Source organism: Garra rufa, unplaced genomic scaffold, assembly GCF_049309525.1.
Source record: "Garra rufa unplaced genomic scaffold, GarRuf1.0 hap1_unplaced_028, whole genome shotgun sequence".
NCBI classification, from domain to species: Eukaryota; Metazoa; Chordata; class Actinopteri; order Cypriniformes; family Cyprinidae; genus Garra; species Garra rufa.
Window position 1 is genome coordinate 39,559 of NW_027394303.1, and position 14,752 is coordinate 54,310.

General features: G+C 37.1%; 11 non-coding genes across 11 annotated transcripts; all 11 read left to right on the top strand.

Annotated features, from left to right (window-relative positions):
- The first annotated feature begins 191 nt into the window (after positions 1 to 191).
- On the top strand, positions 192 to 310 carry LOC141315556 (5S ribosomal RNA). The gene has a single exon (XR_012351042.1). It is a non-coding gene; the product is annotated as a 5S ribosomal RNA (ribosomal RNA).
- Positions 311 to 1,063: 753 nt separating this feature from the next.
- On the top strand, positions 1,064 to 1,182 carry LOC141315557 (5S ribosomal RNA). The gene has a single exon (XR_012351043.1). It is a non-coding gene; the product is annotated as a 5S ribosomal RNA (ribosomal RNA).
- A 6,618-nt stretch (positions 1,183 to 7,800) lies between these two features.
- Positions 7,801 to 7,919, top strand: LOC141315558 (5S ribosomal RNA). Its single transcript, XR_012351044.1, has one exon. It is a non-coding gene; the product is annotated as a 5S ribosomal RNA (ribosomal RNA).
- A 753-nt stretch (positions 7,920 to 8,672) lies between these two features.
- LOC141315559 (5S ribosomal RNA) lies at positions 8,673 to 8,791 on the top strand. The gene has a single exon (XR_012351045.1). It is a non-coding gene; the product is annotated as a 5S ribosomal RNA (ribosomal RNA).
- Positions 8,792 to 9,544: 753 nt separating this feature from the next.
- Positions 9,545 to 9,663, top strand: LOC141315561 (5S ribosomal RNA). The gene has a single exon (XR_012351046.1). It is a non-coding gene; the product is annotated as a 5S ribosomal RNA (ribosomal RNA).
- A 753-nt stretch (positions 9,664 to 10,416) lies between these two features.
- LOC141315563 (5S ribosomal RNA) lies at positions 10,417 to 10,535 on the top strand. The gene has a single exon (XR_012351048.1). It is a non-coding gene; the product is annotated as a 5S ribosomal RNA (ribosomal RNA).
- An 84-nt stretch (positions 10,536 to 10,619) lies between these two features.
- LOC141315564 (5S ribosomal RNA) lies at positions 10,620 to 10,738 on the top strand. The gene has a single exon (XR_012351049.1). It is a non-coding gene; the product is annotated as a 5S ribosomal RNA (ribosomal RNA).
- Positions 10,739 to 11,491: 753 nt separating this feature from the next.
- Positions 11,492 to 11,610, top strand: LOC141315565 (5S ribosomal RNA). Its single transcript, XR_012351050.1, has one exon. It is a non-coding gene; the product is annotated as a 5S ribosomal RNA (ribosomal RNA).
- A 753-nt stretch (positions 11,611 to 12,363) lies between these two features.
- LOC141315566 (5S ribosomal RNA) lies at positions 12,364 to 12,482 on the top strand. The gene has a single exon (XR_012351052.1). It is a non-coding gene; the product is annotated as a 5S ribosomal RNA (ribosomal RNA).
- A 753-nt stretch (positions 12,483 to 13,235) lies between these two features.
- On the top strand, positions 13,236 to 13,354 carry LOC141315567 (5S ribosomal RNA). The gene has a single exon (XR_012351053.1). It is a non-coding gene; the product is annotated as a 5S ribosomal RNA (ribosomal RNA).
- Positions 13,355 to 14,107: 753 nt separating this feature from the next.
- Positions 14,108 to 14,226, top strand: LOC141315568 (5S ribosomal RNA). The gene has a single exon (XR_012351054.1). It is a non-coding gene; the product is annotated as a 5S ribosomal RNA (ribosomal RNA).
- The last annotated feature ends 526 nt before the right edge of the window (positions 14,227 to 14,752 follow it).

Here is a 14,752-nt window from a genome sequence, read left to right on the forward strand (position 1 = left end):
TCTCTCACAGTTAAATCTGATCCCATTTTAGTCTTGTAACTCGGCTGATAAGGCCGATTGTTACACTTGGATGGGAGACCGCCTGGGAATACCAGGTGCTGTAAGCTTTTGCCTTTTCTTCACTATTTATATAATATGCTGGCTTTTACGGAGGCTGATCTTTAAATAGCCCACTTTTTGGAGCAGCCCTCGCTTACGGCCATACCGCGCTGAGAGCGCCCGATCTCGTCTGATCTCGGAAGCTAAGCAGCGTCGGGCCTGCTTAGTACTTGGATGGGAGACCGCCTGGGAATACCAGGTGCTGTAAGCTTTTGCCTTTTCTTCACTATTTATATAATATGCTGGCTTTTAGAAAGACGTGTTTTACCGCTCTATTTATTACAATCATTTAAATGTATTATAGAGTTTTAAGTGTTTTACATGTTTTTTAGGCCATTTTATTACTCTTAACATTTTAAGTGAGTGTGTGTCTTTAAAAAATGGATGGTTGGCCTGCCATGTGACTAGACACATGACAGGAAGCAGGAAGTACAACTGTATAAGAGAGCAGCATGACAAACAAAGGACAGTCACCAAACTGTTGGATTGAGGAGTTGCTAATTTTAGAGCTCACCTTTCCATTCACCACCTGCAAACTTTGGATTACACTTTCTGTGGATTGTATATACACCGGTGGACACTCACATTGGACTTATCAACACACTGGGATTCTTGGACTGTTTTTAGGGTATGGACAAATGAACTGTATTCTTTTAACAGCGTTTACCTCGTTTTATCGTGTTGTTTTAAAGTCTTTTATGTGAACCTTGTAAATAAACCAAATCTATTTAAACCAATCTTCTTTTATGTCTCATTCTTTTAACCACTAGTCATCTCTCACAGTTAAATCTGACCCCATTTTAGTCTTGTAACTCGGCTGATAAGGCCGATTGTTACACTTGGATGGGAGACCGCCTGGGATTACCAGGTGCTGTAAGCTTTTGCCTTTTCTTCACTATTTATATAATATGCTGGCTTTTACGGAGGCTGATCTTTAAATAGCCCACTTTTTGGAGCAGCCCTCGCTTACGGCCATACCGCGCTGAGAGCGCCCGATCTCGTCTGATCTCGGAAGCTAAGCAGCGTCGGGCCTGCTTAGTACTTGGATGGGAGACCGCCTGGGAATACCAGGTGCTGTAAGCTTTTGCCTTTTCTTCACTATTTATATAATATGCTGGCTTTTAGAAAGACGTGTTTTACCGCTCTATTTATTACAATCATTTAAATGTAATATAGAGTTTTAAGTGTTTTACATGTTTTTTAGGCCATTTTATTACTCTTAACATTTTAAGTGAGTGTGTGTCTTTAAAAAATGGATGGTTGGCCTGCCATGTGACTAGACACATGACAGGAAGCAGGAAGTACAACTGTATAAGAGAGCAGCATGACAAACAAAGGACAGTCACCAAACTGTTGGATTGAGGAGTTGCTAATTTTAGAGCTCACCTTTCCATTCACCACCTGCAAACTTTGGATTACACTTTCTGTGGATTGTATATACACCGGTGGACACTCACATTGGACTTATCAACACACTGGGATTCTTGGACTGTTTTTAGGGTATGGACAAATGAACTGTATTCTTTTAACAGCGTTTACCTCGTTTTATCGTGTTGTTTTAAAGTCTTTTATGTGAACCTTGTAAATAAACCAAATCTATTTAAACCAATCTTCTTTTATGTCTCATTCTTTTAACCACTAGTCATCTCTCACAGTTAAATCTGATCCCATTTTAGTCTTGTAACTCGGCTGATAAGGCCGATTGTTACACTTGGATGGGAGACCGCCTGGGAATACCAGGTGCTGTAAGCTTTTGCCTTTTCTTCACTATTTATATAATATGCTGGCTTTTACGGAGGCTGATCTTTAAATAGCCCACTTTTTGGAGCAGCCCTCGCTTACGGCCATACCCCCACCTGAGGCGCTAGAGAGCAAACAGGAAGTGAGTTGGCAGTTTGTAGTGTGCAGTAGGTGAGATAGGCTCACCATTTTTCTGGGTGTTTTTTCACATTTATTTTGTTTGTTTTTTTAGTTAGAAAAAGTTTTTTTTTTGAGGAAGGTTTTTTTTAACCCCAAACAGGTCTTTCTGTTTGGGGTTTGAGACAACCAAAATATGGATTTAATGGACAAAGAACACGGACTGGTAAAACAACATGAGATGGGAAATGCGGAACCAGGATTTGTTGCAGACATAACTGAAAGGAATATAAATGAAAGACATGGAGAAAACAATAATGAAACTTGGGCGACGGTGGTTTCAAGGAGGAAACAAGAAAGAAAAACAACTGGACAAGAACGGAAAGGAGATCTACAATCAACTGAAGGTATTGGAATTGAGAAAGAAGTTGGAGAAAAAAGAAATGTTTTATCTCAACGACAACAAATGATACAGAAATTAAGCAAACAAACAAGGTATCAGAGGGAATACAAGAAAGAAGCAACATTAACAATGACTGTTAAAGATATAGAAAATATAACAATAATAATGATAATTAAAGCAGTTGAAGAGAAAGTTGGAATGGGAAAATTGATCGGACTGAGAAGAAAAAATAATTATGATTTTGAAATGACTATGGAAAGTGAGATGGACTGTGATTTGCTGTTGAATGGAATAATGATAAACGGACAAGAATGTGAGATAAGGAAATTGTGTGCAACAGAAAGAATGGTGTCTTTCTTGAGTCTGCCCAGCTATATAGAAGATGAGGAAATCAGTCAAAAACTAATCAATTGGGGTGTAACTCCCATTCTACCACTAAGAAGAAGATATCATCCCGGGACAACGGTGGCAGACGGAACACGATTTTTGAGGGTAAAGTTTCCACAAGAGGTGACGTCTTTACCATACAACACAAGCTTCAGGACTGAAGAAGGAGTGCAGTACTTCAGAGTGATTCACGATAATCAAGTGAAGACATGCAGGATCTGTGTAAGTCCGGAGCATGAAAAAAAGGACTGCCCACAATTCACATGCAGAAATTGTCTTGAGCAGGGGCATTATGCGCGAGACTGTAAAGTCCCGCGGTGCCAAGGCTGCCAAAAGACAATGTTAAGATGCAGATGCGAGATAGAAGACGAGGAAAATGAAGATCCAGGAATGGAAATACAAGAGGTAATGGGAGTTACAACAATTGAGAGGTTAAATGACTCACAAAGGCAGACGCAAGGAGAGGACGAGAAACAAGATGACGAGGAAGAGGAGAACAACAACATAGATGAGAATAAAGAAAAGAAGGAAGATAAAGAACAAGGAATTGAGATGGGAGGAGGAGCGAACAAAGAGGATATAAATTTGATTAAAGAAGGATTTTCTAAGGAACAGGACGATGTGGACACTAATGAACTGGACTACGAAAAAGGACAAGAAAAAGAAAAAGCTGAGGATAAGGGAATAAAGACACTGACTGAGGTAAGAGGAGCAGACAATGGGGGGGAAATTCGTGGAATGGAAAACAAAGGAAAAGAAAGACTGAATAGATGTGTAAAAACAAGAAAAGATGGCTTAGACATTCAACAGGTTCTTAAAAGGCAGAAGATAAGAAGAGAAGAGCAAAAGGAAAGACTGGAGAGGAGGAAAGCTGAAATGGGTGAAGTAAAAAATACTTTTTTGAAAGACAATGAAACGGATTGAATGGTGGGTTTTGGTTTTTCCAATCTTTTCTTTAATGAGCTCTATATCAATTGTATCGCTGAATGCTAGAGGATTATCCAAATGTCAAAAGTTTGAAAGATTAATGTGTCTGACCAAAAAATGTGATGTGCTATGTTTACAAGAAACGAAATGGGAAGATAAAATAAGTGATGAAATTAGAAAATTATGGAACGGAGAAATATATAGTAACTGTGATATGGAAAGGAAGAGAGGGGTAGCTATTTTAATAAGAAAAGGAGTATTTGAAGAAGTAAATATAGATTATAAAGACACAAAGGGAAGAATAATAATTGTTAAATTTGTGTGTAATGGAAAAGAAATGAAAGTGTGTAATATACATGCACCAAATGATGAAAGAGATAAATTTAATTTTTACAGGGATATGAATGAGTTAATAGAAAAACATGACAACATTATGGTGTTAGGTGATTTTAACACTGTAATACAGAGAATTGATGTAGATGATTCAATGGGATTTAGAAGAGATAGAGGGAGGAATGAACTACATAACATAATGGAGAAATATAATATGGTGGATGTGTGGAGAGAGAGGAATGGTATGAAAAGAGAATATTCAAGAAGACAAATTGTTGACAGAGTTCTAAAGCAAAGTAGAATAGACTTATTTTTATGTAATAAAAAGGAAGCATATTATGTCACTAAGGCGTCTTACAAAAATTATAGTGAGAGTGATCATGATTTTTTATGGATATTGATGAATTTTAATGAGGCTGATAAAGGACCAGGGGTGTGGATATTAAATGCAGAACTTCTAAAAAATGAAATATACAGAATGGAAATAGAAAGTATAATAATTAATAGTGTAAATGAGGAAATGTATGAAATGGAAAAAGGGTTTTGGTGGGACATTCTAAAAAAAAGAATAAAAAAATTCTCAATGGAATATTCAAAAAAATGGCAAAAAGTCAAAAAGATGAAAGAAAATAAGATCAAAAAAGAGTGGGATGAAGAAATGAGGAAAGTAAATGAGCATGATGAAAATATTGATAAGATAATAGAATTACAGGAAGAATTAAAGAAAATAGAAGAAGAGAAGTGTAAAGGAGCAATAATAAGAAGTAGGGCGAAAGACATTGTAGAAGGAGAAAGAAGTACAAAATATTTTTATGAATTAGAAAACACAAGACAGAGAGCAGATATAATAAAAAGTATTAAAACAGAAGATGCAAGGATTGTAGAAGATAAAACAGGAATTTTGGAAGAAGTCAGAGAATTCTATAAGCATTTATTTACCAAAAATGAGATAGTTTTAGAAGATGAGGAATTTGTATTAAGTAAAATACAGGTTAAAGTTAATGAGGGAGACAAAGAAATGTGTGAGAGTGAGATTACGGAATTAGAAATAGGAATTGCAATTGATCAACTGAAAAATGGTAAAAGTCCAGGAATAGATGGATTAACAGCTGAATTTTATAAGGTTTTTAAAGATGTGTTATGTCCAATTTTAAATGAAATATTTATAGATAATTTTAAAAAAGGGAATTTAACGAATAGTATGAAGAAAGGTATGGTGAAAATAATTTACAAGAAAAAAGGTGATAAGAGAGACCTGAAAAACTACAGACCACTAAGCATGTTGAATACAGATTATAAAATATTAGCCAAAATTTTAGCCAATCGATTGAAAATAGTAGTACCAAATATAATTACTACAAATCAAGCATATGCTGTTCTAAAAAGAGATATTACTGATGTCATTAACAATATAAGAGATATGATATGGTACATGAAGGAGGAGAAAGAAACAGGATATATAATAAGTGTGGATTTAGAAAAGGCTTTTGATAGAGTTGAACACAAATACTTGATACATGTGATGGAGAGATTTGGTTTTGGGGAGAATTTTTTAAAATGGATAAAATGTTTATATACAGATATAAGTAGTTGTGTAAAAGTGAATGGTTTTTTAACTAAAGATTTTAAAATAACGAGATCAATCAGACAAGGTTGTCCTATGTCAGCATTATTATACACTTTAGTATCTGAAGCTTTAGGACTGGCAGTAGACCAGGAAAAGAACATAAAAGGAATACGCATAAAAGGAGAAGAATCAGAACAAAAAATATTTCAATATGCAGATGACACGACATTGTTTGTAAAAGATATTAAAAGTATGGATAAAGCAATGGAAGTTTTAGAAAGATATTGTAAAGGAACAGGGGCAAAAGTTAATAAAGAAAAAACTACATACATGAAAATTGGATTACCGAATGATCTGCTGAATAAAATGCAATTTAAGGAAGAAAAGAAGAGTATGAAAATTTTAGGTATAAGGGTTGGAGAAAATGAAAATGAAATAAGAGAAGTGGTATGGGAGGAGGTTTTAAAAGGAATGGAGAAGAGATTAAATTTCTGGAAATTAAGAGGATTATTTTTAAAAGGGAAGGTTTTAGTTATTAATTCTTTGTTTTTATCAAAAATGTGGTATGTATTGGGTTCTGTGAGTTTGCCTATATGGGTGTATAAAAAAATCAAATCTATTGTTTTAAACTTTTTATGGGAGGGGAAACCATCGAAAATTGCTTATGACACTCTAATTGGAAAGGTGGAGGAAGGAGGGTTGGGACTAATAGATCCATTAATAAGAATGAAAAGTATAAGAATAAAAACTGTTAATAAATACTGGAAACATGGGAAATATGCGTGGAAGGGTGTAATGAACTATTTTTTAAATAAATGTGGAAAAATGGGAGATGATGTTTTATGGATGAAGCTAAAAGAAAACATGATGAACGGAATACCAGAGTTTTATAAAGAGGTTGTAAAAGCATGGGGTGATTTTAGAAAGCATGTTGTTTGTACGTCTTTTACCAGGGAAGAGATTTTAAGACAACCATTGTTTTTAAATAATCAAATTAAAAAGGGAAATGATACCATTTTTTATAAAAAATGGTTTTATGCGGGGATAAAGCAAATAAAAGATATCTTGTATGAAGTGATACCTGGTTTTGTACCGGTGCAAGTAATAAGAGACGCAATTGTAGAAAATTATGACAATGAAACTAAAACAGTCTTAGAAAAACAATACAAACAAATGAAAGAAGTAATACCGGAAGAATGGATAAATATTATAGAAGGTACAGAAGAAACAAAAGGTAATGATGGAATGAGAATTGATTTTAAAAGTAATGACAAACAGCATGCTTTTAAAGATGGTATTTTAAAGATGTTTTATTCTTGTTTATGTGAAGATGTTTTTATCACACCAAAAGCAGAAGGATATTGGCAAAGATTGTACCCAAGTATGGAAACTAAGAAAATATGGAAAAATCTAAGAGCTTGGTGGAAAAGTCCAATTTTAGAAAACTTTGATTATATTTTAAGACATAATTGTTTATTAAGTGAAATGAGACTGTGTAAATTTGGAATGGCAAGTGATGCAATATGCAAGGTATGTAATAGGGAAGATGAAGGATTGATACATATTTTTTTTAAATGCACAGGGTTAAAATGTTTTATAAAAAAATTAAAAGAAATGACAAGTAAATTGGGAGTAGAACAAAGACGTATTGATGAAGAATGGGAAACAATGTTTTTATTTGGTTCTAAAGGTAATTTTAAGAATGTGTGTTTTTTAAATTTGATATTAACTATTGCTAGATTTGTAATTTGGAGCAGAAGAAATTTTGTCAAACAAAAGAAAACAAAAATACCTGTGTGCAAACTTTTTAAGGTGAAGATGTGTTTTATTTTAAATGTTTTGTTTGATTACTGTAATATGAATGAAGAGAAAGATGTTTTTGTCAAAATTTTTGTAAATGATAACCCATTTATTGAAATGACATGGTTTCGATTTAATGTATTGTTGCCAGAATGTGATTCAGACTGTTTTTAAAATGTATTAACATGTTTTAAATAAAATAAAAATAAAAAAAAAAAAAAAAAAAAAAAAAAAAAAAAAAAAAAAGAGCGCCCGATCTCGTCTGATCTCGGAAGCTAAGCAGCGTCGGGCCTGCTTAGTACTTGGATGGGAGACTGCCTGGGAATGCCAGGTGCTGTAAGCTTTTGCCTTTTCTTCACTATTTATATAATATGCTGGCTTTTACGGAGGCTGATCTTTAAATAGCCCACTTTTTGGAGCAGCCCTCGCTTACGGCCATACCGCGCTGAGAGCGCCCGATCTCGTCTGATCTCGGAAGCTAAGCAGCGTCGGGCCTGCTTAGTACTTGGATGGGAGACCGCCTGGGAATACCAGGTGCTGTAAGCTTTTGCCTTTTCTTCACTATTTATATAATATGCTGGCTTTTAGAAAGACGTGTTTTACCGCTCTATTTATTACAATCATTTAAATGTATTATAGAGTTTTAAGTGTTTTACATGTTTTTTAGGCCATTTTATTACTCTTAACATTTTAAGTGAGTGTGTGTCTTTAAAAAATGGATGGTTGGCCTGCCATGTGACTAGACACATGACAGGAAGCAGGAAGTACAACTGTATAAGAGAGCAGCATGACAAACAAAGGACAGTCACCAAACTGTTGGATTGAGGAGTTGCTAATTTTAGAGCTCACCTTTCCATTCACCACCTGCAAACTTTGGATTACACTTTCTGTGGATTGTATATACACCGGTGGACACTCACATTGGACTTATCAACACACTGGGATTCTTGGACTGTTTTTAGGGTATGGACAAATGAACTGTATTCTTTTAACAGCGTTTACCTCGTTTTATCGTGTTGTTTTAAAGTCTTTTATGTGAACCTTGTAAATAAACCAAATCTATTTAAACCAATCTTCTTTTATGTCTCATTCTTTTAACCACTAGTCATCTCTCACAGTTAAATCTGACCCCATTTTAGTCTTGTAACTCGGCTGATAAGGCCGATTGTTACACTTGGATGGGAGACCGCCTGGGATTACCAGGTGCTGTAAGCTTTTGCCTTTTCTTCACTATTTATATAATATGCTGGCTTTTACGGAGGCTGATCTTTAAATAGCCCACTTTTTGGAGCAGCCCTCGCTTACGGCCATACCGCGCTGAGAGCGCCCGATCTCGTCTGATCTCGGAAGCTAAGCAGCGTCGGGCCTGCTTAGTACTTGGATGGGAGACCGCCTGGGAATACCAGGTGCTGTAAGCTTTTGCCTTTTCTTCACTATTTATATAATATGCTGGCTTTTAGAAAGACGTGTTTTACCGCTCTATTTATTACAATCATTTAAATGTAATATAGAGTTTTAAGTGTTTTACATGTTTTTTAGGCCATTTTATTACTCTTAACATTTTAAGTGAGTGTGTGTCTTTAAAAAATGGATGGTTGGCCTGCCATGTGACTAGACACATGACAGGAAGCAGGAAGTACAACTGTATAAGAGAGCAGCATGACAAACAAAGGACAGTCACCAAACTGTTGGATTGAGGAGTTGCTAATTTTAGAGCTCACCTTTCCATTCACCACCTGCAAACTTTGGATTACACTTTCTGTGGATTGTATATACACCGGTGGACACTCACATTGGACTTATCAACACACTGGGATTCTTGGACTGTTTTTAGGGTATGGACAAATGAACTGTATTCTTTTAACAGCGTTTACCTCGTTTTATCGTGTTGTTTTAAAGTCTTTTATGTGAACCTTGTAAATAAACCAAATCTATTTAAACCAATCTTCTTTTATGTCTCATTCTTTTAACCACTAGTCATCTCTCACAGTTAAATCTGATCCCATTTTAGTCTTGTAACTCGGCTGATAAGGCCGATTGTTACACTTGGATGGGAGACCGCCTGGGAATACCAGGTGCTGTAAGCTTTTGCCTTTTCTTCACTATTTATATAATATGCTGGCTTTTACGGAGGCTGATCTTTAAATAGCCCACTTTTTGGAGCAGCCCTCGCTTACGGCCATACCGCGCTGAGAGCGCCCGATCTCGTCTGATCTCGGAAGCTAAGCAGCGTCGGGCCTGCTTAGTACTTGGATGGGAGACCGCCTGGGAATACCAGGTGCTGTAAGCTTTTGCCTTTTCTTCACTATTTATATAATATGCTGGCTTTTAGAAAGACGTGTTTTACCGCTCTATTTATTACAATCATTTAAATGTATTATAGAGTTTTAAGTGTTTTACATGTTTTTTAGGCCATTTTATTACTCTTAACATTTTAAGTGAGTGTGTGTCTTTAAAAAATGGATGGTTGGCCTGCCATGTGACTAGACACATGACAGGAAGCAGGAAGTACAACTGTATAAGAGAGCAGCATGACAAACAAAGGACAGTCACCAAACTGTTGGATTGAGGAGTTGCTAATTTTAGAGCTCACCTTTCCATTCACCACCTGCAAACTTTGGATTACACTTTCTGTGGATTGTATATACACCGGTGGACACTCACATTGGACTTATCAACACACTGGGATTCTTGGACTGTTTTTAGGGTATGGACAAATGAACTGTATTCTTTTAACAGCGTTTACCTCGTTTTATCGTGTTGTTTTAAAGTCTTTTATGTGAACCTTGTAAATAAACCAAATCTTTTTAAACCAATCTTCTTTTATGTCTCATTCTTTTAACCACTAGTCATCTCTCACAGTTAAATCTGACCCCATTTTAGTCTTGTAACTCGGCTGATAAGGCCGATTGTTACACTTGGATGGGAGACCGCCTGGGATTACCAGGTGCTGTAAGCTTTTGCCTTTTCTTCACTATTTATATAATATGCTGGCTTTTACGGAGGCTGATCTTTAAATAGCCCACTTTTTGGAGCAGCCCTCGCTTACGGCCATACCGCGCTGAGAGCGCCCGATCTCGTCTGATCTCGGAAGCTAAGCAGCGTCGGGCCTGCTTAGTACTTGGATGGGAGACCGCCTGGGAATACCAGGTGCTGTAAGCTTTTGCCTTTTCTTCACTATTTATATAATATGCTGGCTTTTACGGAGGCTGATCTTTAAATAGCCCACTTTTTGGAGCAGCCCTCGCTTACGGCCATACCGCGCTGAGAGCGCCCGATCTCGTCTGATCTCGGAAGCTAAGCAGCGTCGGGCCTGCTTAGTACTTGGATGGGAGACCGCCTGGGAATACCAGGTGCTGTAAGCTTTTGCCTTTTCTTCACTATTTATATAATATGCTGGCTTTTAGAAAGACGTGTTTTACCGCTCTATTTATTACAATCATTTAAATGTATTATAGAGTTTTAAGTGTTTTACATGTTTTTTAGGCCATTTTATTACTGTTAACATTTTAAGTGAGTGTGTGTCTTTAAAAAATGGATGGTTGGCCTGCCATGTGACTAGACACATGACAGGAAGCAGGAAGTACAACTGTATAAGAGAGCAGCATGACAAACAAAGGACAGTCACCAAACTGTTGGATTGAGGAGTTGCTAATTTTAGAGCTCACCTTTCCATTCACCACCTGCAAACTTTGGATTACACTTTCTGTGGATTGTATATACACCGGTGGACACTCACATTGGACTTATCAACACACTGGGATTCTTGGACTGTTTTTAGGGTATGGACAAATGAACTGTATTCTTTTAACAGCGTTTACCTCGTTTTATCGTGTTGTTTTAAAGTCTTTTATGTGAACCTTGTAAATAAACCAAATCTTTTTAAACCAATCTTCTTTTATGTCTCATTCTTTTAACCACTAGTCATCTCTCACAGTTAAATCTGACCCCATTTTAGTCTTGTAACTCGGCTGATAAGGCCGATTGTTACACTTGGATGGGAGACCGCCTGGGATTACCAGGTGCTGTAAGCTTTTGCCTTTTCTTCACTATTTATATAATATGCTGGCTTTTACGGAGGCTGATCTTTAAATAGCCCACTTTTTGGAGCAGCCCTCGCTTACGGCCATACCGCGCTGAGAGCGCCCGATCTCGTCTGATCTCGGAAGCTAAGCAGCGTCGGGCCTGCTTAGTACTTGGATGGGAGACCGCCTGGGAATACCAGGTGCTGTAAGCTTTTGCCTTTTCTTCACTATTTATATAATATGCTGGCTTTTAGAAAGACGTGTTTTACCGCTCTATTTATTACAATCATTTAAATGTATTATAGAGTTTTAAGTGTTTTACATGTTTTTTAGGCCATTTTATTACTCTTAACATTTTAAGTGAGTGTGTGTCTTTAAAAAATGGATGGTTGGCCTGCCATGTGACTAGACACATGACAGGAAGCAGGAAGTACAACTGTATAAGAGAGCAGCATGACAAACAAAGGACAGTCACCAAACTGTTGGATTGAGGAGTTGCTAATTTTAGAGCTCACCTTTCCATTCACCACCTGCAAACTTTGGATTACACTTTCTGTGGATTGTATATACACCGGTGGACACTCACATTGGACTTATCAACACACTGGGATTCTTGGACTGTTTTTAGGGTATGGACAAATGAACTGTATTCTTTTAACAGCGTTTACCTCGTTTTATCGTGTTGTTTTAAAGTCTTTTATGTGAACCTTGTAAATAAACCAAATCTATTTAAACCAATCTTCTTTTATGTCTCATTCTTTTAACCACTAGTCATCTCTCACAGTTAAATCTGATCCCATTTTAGTCTTGTAACTCGGCTGATAAGGCCGATTGTTACACTTGGATGGGAGACCGCCTGGGAATACCAGGTGCTGTAAGCTTTTGCCTTTTCTTCACTATTTATATAATATGCTGGCTTTTACGGAGGCTGATCTTTAAATAGCCCACTTTTTGGAGCAGCCCTCGCTTACGGCCATACCGCGCTGAGAGCGCCCGATCTCGTCTGATCTCGGAAGCTAAGCAGCGTCGGGCCTGCTTAGTACTTGGATGGGAGACCGCCTGGGAATACCAGGTGCTGTAAGCTTTTGCCTTTTCTTCACTATTTATATAATATGCTGGCTTTTAGAAAGACGTGTTTTACCGCTCTATTTATTACAATCATTTAAATGTATTATAGAGTTTTAAGTGTTTTACATGTTTTTTAGGCCATTTTATTACTCTTAACATTTTAAGTGAGTGTGTGTCTTTAAAAAATGGATGGTTGGCCTGCCATGTGACTAGACACATGACAGGAAGCAGGAAGTACAACTGTATAAGAGAGCAGCATGACAAACAAAGGACAGTCACCAAACTGTTGGATTGAGGAGTTGCTAATTTTAGAGCTCACCTTTCCATTCACCACCTGCAAACTTTGGATTACACTTTCTGTGGATTGTATATACACCGGTGGACACTCACATTGGACTTATCAACACACTGGGATTCTTGGACTGTTTTTAGGGTATGGACAAATGAACTGTATTCTTTTAACAGCGTTTACCTCGTTTTATCGTGTTGTTTTAAAGTCTTTTATGTGAACCTTGTAAATAAACCAAATCTATTTAAACCAATCTTCTTTTATGTCTCATTCTTTTAACCACTAGTCATCTCTCACAGTTAAATCTGATCCCATTTTAGTCTTGTAACTCGGCTGATAAGGCCGATTGTTACACTTGGATGGGAGACCGCCTGGGAATACCAGGTGCTGTAAGCTTTTGCCTTTTCTTCACTATTTATATAATATGCTGGCTTTTACGGAGGCTGATCTTTAAATAGCCCACTTTTTGGAGCAGCCCTCGCTTACGGCCATACCGCGCTGAGAGCGCCCGATCTCGTCTGATCTCGGAAGCTAAGCAGCGTCGGGCCTGCTTAGTACTTGGATGGGAGACCGCCTGGGAATACCAGGTGCTGTAAGCTTTTGCCTTTTCTTCACTATTTATATAATATGCTGGCTTTTAGAAAGACGTGTTTTACCGCTCTATTTATTACAATCATTTAAATGTATTATAGAGTTTTAAGTGTTTTACATGTTTTTTAGGCCATTTTATTACTCTTAACATTTTAAGTGAGTGTGTGTCTTTAAAAAATGGATGGTTGGCCTGCCATGTGACTAGACACATGACAGGAAGCAGGAAGTACAACTGTATAAGAGAGCAGCATGACAAACAAAGGACAGTCACCAAACTGTTGGATTGAGGAGTTGCTAATTTTAGAGCTCACCTTTCCATTCACCACCTGCAAACTTTGGATTACACTTTCTGTGGATTGTATATACACCGGTGGACACTCACATTGGACTTATCAACACACTGGGATTCTTGGACTGTTTTTAGGGTATGGACAAATGAACTGTATTCTTTTAACAGCGTTTACCTCGTTTTATCGTGTTGTTTTAAAGTCTTTTATGTGAACCTTGTAAATAAACCAAATCTATTTAAACCAATCTTCTTTTATGTCTCATTCTTTTAACCACTAGTCATCTCTCACAGTTAAATCTGACCCCATTTTAGTCTTGTAACTCGGCTGATAAGGCCGATTGTTACACTTGGATGGGAGACCGCCTGGGATTACCAGGTGCTGTAAGCTTTTGCCTTTTCTTCACTATTTATATAATATGCTGGCTTTTACGGAGGCTGATCTTTAAATAGCCCACTTTTTGGAGCAGCCCTAGCTTACGGCCATACCGCGCTGAGAGCGCCCGATCTCGTCTGATCTCGGAAGCTAAGCAGCGTCGGGCCTGCTTAGTACTTGGATGGGAGACCGCCTGGGAATACCAGGTGCTGTAAGCTTTTGCCTTTTCTTCACTATTTATATAATATGCTGGCTTTTAGAAAGACGTGTTTTACCGCTCTATTTATTACAATCATTTAAATGTATTATAGAGTTTTAAGTGTTTTACATGTTTTTTAGGCCATTTTATTACTCTTAACATTTTAAGTGAGTGTGTGTCTTTAAAAAATGGATGGTTGGCCTGCCATGTGACTAGACACATGACAGGAAGCAGGAAGTACAACTGTATAAGAGAGCAGCATGACAAACAAAGGACAGTCACCAAACTGTTGGATTGAGGAGTTGCTAATTTTAGAGCTCACCTTTCCATTCACCACCTGCAAACTTTGGATTACACTTTCTGTGGATTGTATATACACCGGTGGACACTCACATTGGACTTATCAACACACTGGGATTCTTGGACTGTTTTTAGGGTATGGACAAATGAACTGTATTCTTTTAACAGCGTTTACCTCGTTTTATCGTGTTGTTTTAAAGTCTTTTATGTGAACCTTGTAAATAAACCAAATCTATTTAAACCAA